Source organism: Gymnodraco acuticeps, unplaced genomic scaffold, assembly GCF_902827175.1.
Source record: "Gymnodraco acuticeps unplaced genomic scaffold, fGymAcu1.1, whole genome shotgun sequence".
Classification (NCBI taxonomy): Eukaryota; Metazoa; Chordata; class Actinopteri; order Perciformes; family Bathydraconidae; genus Gymnodraco; species Gymnodraco acuticeps.
The window spans coordinates 4,189,671-4,197,852 of NW_022990021.1; positions in this window are offsets into that span (position 1 = coordinate 4,189,671).

The window sequence follows — 8,182 nt, forward strand, 5'->3', positions numbered from 1 at the left end:
TAACTGATTTAAACATTTTAAAGTTAAGTGGGCTACCTCCTTTTTATCAGGGTGTTTTTAAATCTTGGGCCCTTTTTAACCACAAAAGGTGTCCAAAGACTGACTCTCTGTACTGGTTGTTGAAGGAGCCTCTGATTCACAAAGCCAGGTTGGACGTCAGCAGCAGCGAAACACCCGGCCTGACGGTGGCGCTGTGCCGATCCAAGACCCTGTGCCTTCAGCAGCTGGTGGATGCAGTGGGGCCGGAGCTGAGCGAGGCCCGGGCCTTGGGCTCTCTGCTGGGTCTGCACTCTGTCCGGGTGGCCGAGAGGATCCTGCAACTCTGGAGCCAGATCCTCTCCCCTGATGACAAAATACTTTTAAGGAGGACAGGGAAGAGCCAAGCCGGACCCAGCAGACCCTTTCCCGGAGATCTACCTGAGCCCAGGGCTCGGAGAACTGACCGGCCCCCTGCTCAAGGTCGCAAACCAAGGACAAATGACCATCCACACAGTTGACAAGAAAACAATATACATGAACATTGTAAAGACGACCAACAAAAATGCACTGAAGGACAGGGCCTCCACTGTGTGGAGCACCAGACTGGGTGCAGGAGGCGGACTAGGCCCACAGTGGAGGATTTTATACAAACCTCCCATTAAAAAACGTACTGCCGACCTCCAGTGGAGAATTTTACACGGTGCCATCGCCTGTAATTCTTTTATCTCCATTATTAATCCTGCTGTTTTTAACAAGTGTCCATTTTGTGGTTTTAGAGAGACTGTTTTCCATGTTTTTACAGAGTGCAAGAGACTCACGGGTTTCTTCTCTCTTTTAACATTGGTTTTTAGTCTTTTTAGTATAGCTTTTACCGAGAGTGTTTTTATCATGGGGGCTCCATATAAAAAGACGAACAAGGAAAAGTGGCAGCTCCTGAATTACCTCTCTGCCGAAGCAAAAATGGCCATTTATTTAATTAGGAAAAACAGGGTTGAAAATAAGAAAGGGGAAGAGGCAAAAGCGATCTGGCTGTGTAACATCAGAGCCAGACTCTGGCTGGAGCATCGTTTTTATAAACATATTGGAGACTTGGATGCTTTTAAACAGCGTTGGTGTTATGAGGATATTGTGTGTTCTGTGGTGGATGAGGATTTGCACTTTGCACAAGTTTTTAAGACATAGGTTTTAATGTATTCAGTGATTCGTTTATTTTATTGCACAATGAAGCACTTTATTGATCGAATGTATAATTGATCGTATGTAAATAAAGTGTTTTTGCAAATGTCAAAAAAAAAAAAAGTCTTCTTCTTCTTCTTACTATTATTATTATTATTATTGTTATTATATATGTAATATTTTTGACTTTTCATTTTTTTGACTTTTTTTTTCCTTGTACTTTTCATTTTTCAAATGAGATGGCATAACGACTTGACTGAGGGTGCAATGCACCCTTATGAACCCCCGTAGAACCGGGCCTGATTAAAAGTAAGCAGAGGGAACCAAACCAACTGAGACCTGTCTGTCCGCTGCATCTACGCACACACTGTACCACACACACACCAGCGACGTGCAGTCAGGGGAGGCAGAGCCTCACCTGTCATACTCCAATGTAACGGAAAAACAACTAAAGAAAGACTAAATAGTAATAATAATAAAATGTCTCCACTGATCTGTGTTGTAAATGTGATTTATGCATGATTCCAATCGCTTTTTATAGTCAAAATCAGCAAATTTGACGAGCTCCGCTACAACTACGGGTAGCGATGAGAAGTGAGGCAGGGACGAGCTCTGCCTCTCGTAAGCCCACAGTAACTGGCTGGAGCGTGGGCAGTAATTTAAGCGGGCACTTATTTTGTGAGCGCGCTCAAGCCAGTTACTGTGGGGTAAGGTGAGGCACAGATGAGCTCTGCCTCACCTCAAAATGCGTCACCCCACAGAAACTGGCTGGAAAGCGGGCCCTAAGCGCATGCCTGCACCATCTCACTGTATGTCACCAATGTAATGTTTGTAGATCCCTTTATTACATTTATCCTCACCATCCATAGTCTCTAAATAACTTATTTCACGTATATATGATATTTAGGCCCGCTGGTCTCATCATACAACGGCAATGAAAAAAGCACCAGGGGAGGCAGCCATAACCTCTGCCGCACTGAAGCAAGTGAGGCCACAGGTTCTTGTTGCTACTGTTATTATACGCAGGGACGGTAGCGGTAGACACGAACAACATACTAGACTTTTGAAACTACAGGAAGATAAGGAGGACTTTTACAAACAAGTAATAGAGATTGTTGTCCAGAAGGATAGCATGGATTTCATCTTCAAGTCAAGGTAAGACCCCAATTGTAATGAACATGGGATCTTACTAAGAAAGAACAATCCAATATTTAGATTGTGGGTATCCTTTTGTTGAACAGTCTGTTTAAAATGAATCGAAGCATCAGACTAAAAAAGCTTTTGAAAATAACCGAATATTTCGATTAAGAAAAAAACAGCCTAGATAGTTTCATTTATTTTGTTGGCAGCTCATCCCTCAGTTTGCTTATAAGGGGAAATATGAAGGGTATATTTCAAGCTTGTTAGGTATATAAGTTATTGGGCCTTTTTTTTATCAACTAAGATGTGTTAGAAAATGTTTCCAACTTTAATTGACTGAATTTATTTGAAAAGTGGGCTTATTAACACATGAATACTACTGTGTAATATATATTTACATATATATTTAAGAAGTACAATATAAGACAAGCACAAGTTTCATTCTTGGGCCGTATTACATTATATATTTTTAATTTGCTGAGGGCCGATTCAAAATGGTCCGTTTGCCGCATTTGGCCCCCTTGCCGTAGTTTGGACACCCCTGGCCTAGACTGTCTTTGAGATATGTTCCTTCAATCAACAACATTACCAATTAACATTAATTGAACATCCACAAAAAAAGTGACTAAATGTATTTTAAGTGATGCATTTTTACAAAGAGGGAGCCAGTGGGTTTTATAGACGATTTATCCCAAACTTAATGATGACTATTCAAGCCCTTATCAGTCAACCTTAAAACATAACTACATCGTTTTTATGTTTTAACCACACCGCAACCAGCTACTGTACATTTCCATGCATTTAGAGAACCATATTTTACAGTTAAACACTTAGGGGCCTCTCTTACACCTCTCTCTTGCTAGTTTAAGACCAACTTTTCTGACTGACTCAGTTGTAATGTACACGCTCAGTGCTTATGTTTGGTAAGTAGCCAATACAATTGAGCTCAGCTTTTTGCCCATTGCTCTGTGGGTCTTTAAAAGAGGTGTCACCAGGCCCTTTTTGAAGCAGGATGGAAAGAAATGTTCTTGGTCCGGATTAAACTATACCATGGTACGCTTAGTTTCCAGCATTACTTGACAAGGGGGTCTCTAATTGACACTGTATGCATCACATAAACTCATTATAAATCTAACTGATGCTTCATTATTTCCTAGCTGTACCTTTGCTTGAGGCCTTGTATGTAGCAGGCTTTACGAAACAACATTCTAATTGACAAATATATCACCATAATGTTTATTGAGGAGCTCAGCTGAAGTGATGTGACCATTACCATTAGAAATATGTGATATTTCATCATAATACGAAGGGTTAGGGACGATCTTATAGATAGAAGAGTTGCGACAGCGGAAGTCCAAAATGCTTGATCGTCACGTGGTTCATGGAGACTCAGATAGTTCCCGGAAGTTCGTGGCGGGCCATTTGAAGCATTAATAACAGGAGAAAGAAATGCGATTTTTGGTAATTAGTGATCAATAAAGGTTTTGATTTGCAATATTTATATAACATATCGATATGTGTATAGTTACATCAATATGTTTTTAATAAAAAAGTTAAATTAGCTAATATTTGAGGATTAAGATAAAATAAGAAGTACTTTATTGATACCAATTGGGGAAATAAAATAAGGAACAGGGAGAGGCTTGCAAAACTCTGGGAGTTGAGACTCAGGTGCAGGGTGAGGGTCTCATTGCAGGTATTCAGGCTCCATTGAATCCTCCCGTGGTTCTTGTGCTGAAAGAGGGAGACACCAGATCCTATTCCGCCGGTGATCCAGTCGGCCACGAACCCGGTCCGTCCTTGTGCCCGGCTCCCTGACTATGCCCGCCGCGGCCTTAGCCGCTTCTCTGCCTCTGCCTTGCCACCGGGCCGTCCACCCGAGACCACCTCCTGTTCCTCTGCCTTGCCCCAGGGTCGTCCGCCCGAGTCCCCTTCCTGGTCCTCTGCCGTGCCTCCGGGCTGTCAGCCCAAACCCGTCCTCCGGACCCCCTCCACCCACCCTTTTGGAAGTGTTGGACTTTCGTGGAACGTCTGAAATCCGTCCCTTGAGGGGGGGATTGTCACAATCTTAGTTGTCTGTCTTGTCATGATTTTATGTTGAAATTCTGTTCTCCCTGTGTCTTGTCTTCCTTCCTGTGTTTTCCCTCATGTGTCTGATTGTCTGAATGTGTTCACCTGTTGCCCTTGTGTTTCTGCCTCCCCTGCCCAGCTGTGTCTTGTCCTGTGATTACCCTTCTTTGTATTAAGTCTTGTCTTCCCCTGTGCTCGTTGTCGGTTCCACTGTCTTTCCTGTCCTGTGTGTGTGGTTCTGGATATGTGTGGTTCTGGGTGTTTATGTGGTTCTGGATGTGTGTGTGGTTCTGGTTGTGTGTGTCTGTCTCTGTGTTTGTGTCAAAATCCAGGTCCAATGGGTGCAGGGGGGAGAGGGTTCAGCATCCTGACAGCCTGGTGGATAAAGCTTTTTTTAGTCTGGTGGAGCTCGACCAGAGGCTGCAGAACCAGGGTGAAGAGACAGTTGGAGGGATGGGTCTGGTGGGGAGTGCTTTTCGGGTGAGGCGGGTGTTGTAGAGTTTGAGGAGTGTCCGGAGTGAGGCACCAATGATCCTCTCAGCAGTGTTCACACAGTGTTAGCTGCTGAGGGTGCTCTCGATGGCGCCTCGGTAGAAAGAGTACATGATGTGGGGGCTCCTGCTCTCTTCAGTGTGCGGATGAAGTTTGCAAAATGAGTGACATTCTGGAATGCCCTTTTACTGAAGGTCACACAAGACAACACCAGTAATAATAACTAATAAAGCATAAACACTTTAGAGAACATTATAATAATTAATATTAATGAATTGCATTTATTTTTTGCACTTTCCCGAGTGCTCAAATTGCATTACATTACATATATCAGACATGTAATACATTAAATCTGTGGAAAATACCCACAGGAGCACTTGCCCAAGGACACAACGGCATGTTAACTGCATGTCATTATGTCCTAACCCTAATGTTCTCATTTGAACTGATTTTGAAAAATGTTACCTAGGGTATTTAAACTGCAGCCTTTCGGAGCTAAAAATAGCAAATGTGACTAAAATAGAAACAGCTCATAAAAGTTGGATTGTCCAGGAATGTGAATGTATGTTATCAATGCTGACGTAAGAGCTTTTTACAATTCTCATCTATGACGTGTTCAATACATTCAGGTTGAGATTACAGTGCTGTTGTGCAACATACCCTCAGTTAATTGTATGGGTCCATGTTTCACAGTGAATGAGTTGAAGAATCTATAACCTTCTCCAAAAAAAACCATCCTGTTAAGTATGTTATTTCTGACAAAATTACTGGTAGTAGTAGCCCCAAGATTTCATTCAACAATGGCTGCAACCTTATCTTTGTTGTGTTAGTGTAATGGCAATGGAAGCTACCAGCAGTGAATGTTTGAACAGTGAATACAAAATCTTGTTTGACCCTTTACTGTTTTTTCACACAAGACGACGTCAAGATAAACTTCAAGCTTCTTTTAATTGAAAAATAAGATTGAAAAATATATTAACAGCTGCCCTAAAACATTTTTATATCAACACAGGATTAAATGACTGTAGAAAAGTCGGGAGTAATAGTTTGTTAGAGGTAATAATTAAAGTGTCACTGAAATGTGACCAGGCAAATGTTTAGCTTGGTCAGTGATTGACTATTGTGGGATTTCTGCTCCAAACCAATAACTAAATACTAAAATCATGACATAAACCCCCCCCCCCCCCCCCCTCAAGGGACGGATTCAAGACGTCCCTAAACAAACAAAGTCCAACATTTCCAAAAGGGTGGGTGAAGGGGGTCCGGAGGACGGTTTTGGGCTGACAGCTGTAGAGTTATATTTGTATTTATTCATGTTAGCAAACTATGGATAAGCTTAAAATGGGAATAATTTGGGTAAAACTGTGAGCTGGATATGGGGCCTGTTGACATGTGTTTTTGAGGACAAAGGAAGATGGGTGAAGGTGAGAGCATGTCTTGATTTGCATTCAACTTAGAACGAGCTACAGTGGTTGTGATATTAAGAGAGGTCCCTTGGGTTTCTCTGGTGGTTATCAATAGTAGCAGTTAAGTGAATACTGTTCAAACAATACCTGTGTTTGTGTTTTATATTGATTTCTCTGTTTTATCCTTTCATAAATGTAAGGACTACAAATGGCTATAAACATTCTGGGCTGGTTGGAGTAAACAGGGTTTTATTGCTCTGTGGGGGAGGTGTAGGTATGCAGGCCTTGAGACCTTTTGTTGTAAAGTGAGCCTGTTTGGCTTCCTGCTGGCCAGCGTTGCGTCTCCCAATGAGATGACCTGAAAAGATGACCAGCTGACCTAAACCCTAACCCCTCCTTCTTGCTCTGGTATATCTCCGGTGGATCCCTGGCGTTCGGTCTCTCTTCACATGCTGCCTCGAGCGAAAGAATCTCCGCAGCACGCGAACCAGGGCAGGAGTAAGCCGGCATTACTCCTTAAGCATTACAATATAACTGTAATATATCATGTTGTATTGCATTGTCATATTGCCATTAAAGTAGATTATTGTTAACGGTTACTTTGTAGATATGGATTCCTTCCTGTATTATAACCAGCTTCATAGGAACGTGCGGAGATTTGAAAAGCGGACCAGTTATCCCTCCAAATCTCCAACACAGCCCGGGGGACGGCAGAGGACCAGGAGGGAAAGGCGTAGTTGGGACCCTGGACGGAACATGGGCATGGTGTCAGTGGGACCCCGGACGGAGCAAGGGCTGGTGTCGATGGGACCCCAGGCGTACCCCCCAACAGGACAGAACATGGTGTTGGCAGGAAAACCGGCGGAGCTGGGATCGGAACTGGAGCCGGGACCATGGCTGCTGGAGCACGGGCTGGAATCTCACACACCCCCCCCCCCAAATCAAGTTGAACTGCCCCAGCCCCAGTAAAAACCAGAGGTTTATGTGAAATTGTTCTTTTTTTGAAATAATGGTTTTAGTGTGCAATTATAGGTTTTAATTTTGTATTTGTATTCATTTAAAATAAATCAAACTCCCAAAAAACGTACACAGCTTCTGTGTGCTTTTATTAACATTGGAATTTACATTGTAAGCGGCCGCGGGGGGGAGAGCTTTAGAGAGCTCTCTCCTGAAAGACTGAGAGGCTCTGATAACCTCAGCTCAGTGAGGTAAAGGCACACCTTTATATGATCATTATAGTTATACAAAAATATAGGGGAATAGGTGCACCAGCAAAAATCTTGCCTCGGGCAGCAAATTGGTCAGGGCCGGTCACTGCATAAAAGGAAGATTGGCTCATGGGGGGCTGACAAAGAAAGGGCCGATTTTCTACAGAGGTCCTTGAACGCACCGCGGCACGCTCTCGTGGGGCCACGGCTCTGTCATAAGAGGCTTCTCAATACTCAAATTTCCCCTCCTCGACTCCTCGGTCCTCGGTCCTCGGTCCTCCGGTAGTGACCCGGAAATGAATTTCAGCGCGCCATTTTGAAGGACGTCTCATTTCTCTAAATGCACACCGAGGACCGAGGATCGAGCGTCGAGGAGGCTCTCTGGGACGCACGGCCGGACTCATCTCAGCCAATGACAGCTATGCATGCATCCCCTGGATATTATTTTAGAAACTGCTCGCGTTCTCTCTGGAAACATCGCGTCGCGATGTTTCCAGAGAGAACAGCTGTAAGGTCCGTGCAGAAAGCAGAGCAGTGTGTATAATATATATCACTCAGTATAACAGGCCTACTCTCTTTATTTGCTTTAGTTTAGTAGATATCTACAAACAAAGAGTCGATATTTTTCTAAGACCATTGCTTCACATAATAAAATACACAACGGCTTATGCTTTAGGAGCTGTAGGTGTGTGTGGTACAGTGTGTAGGTGT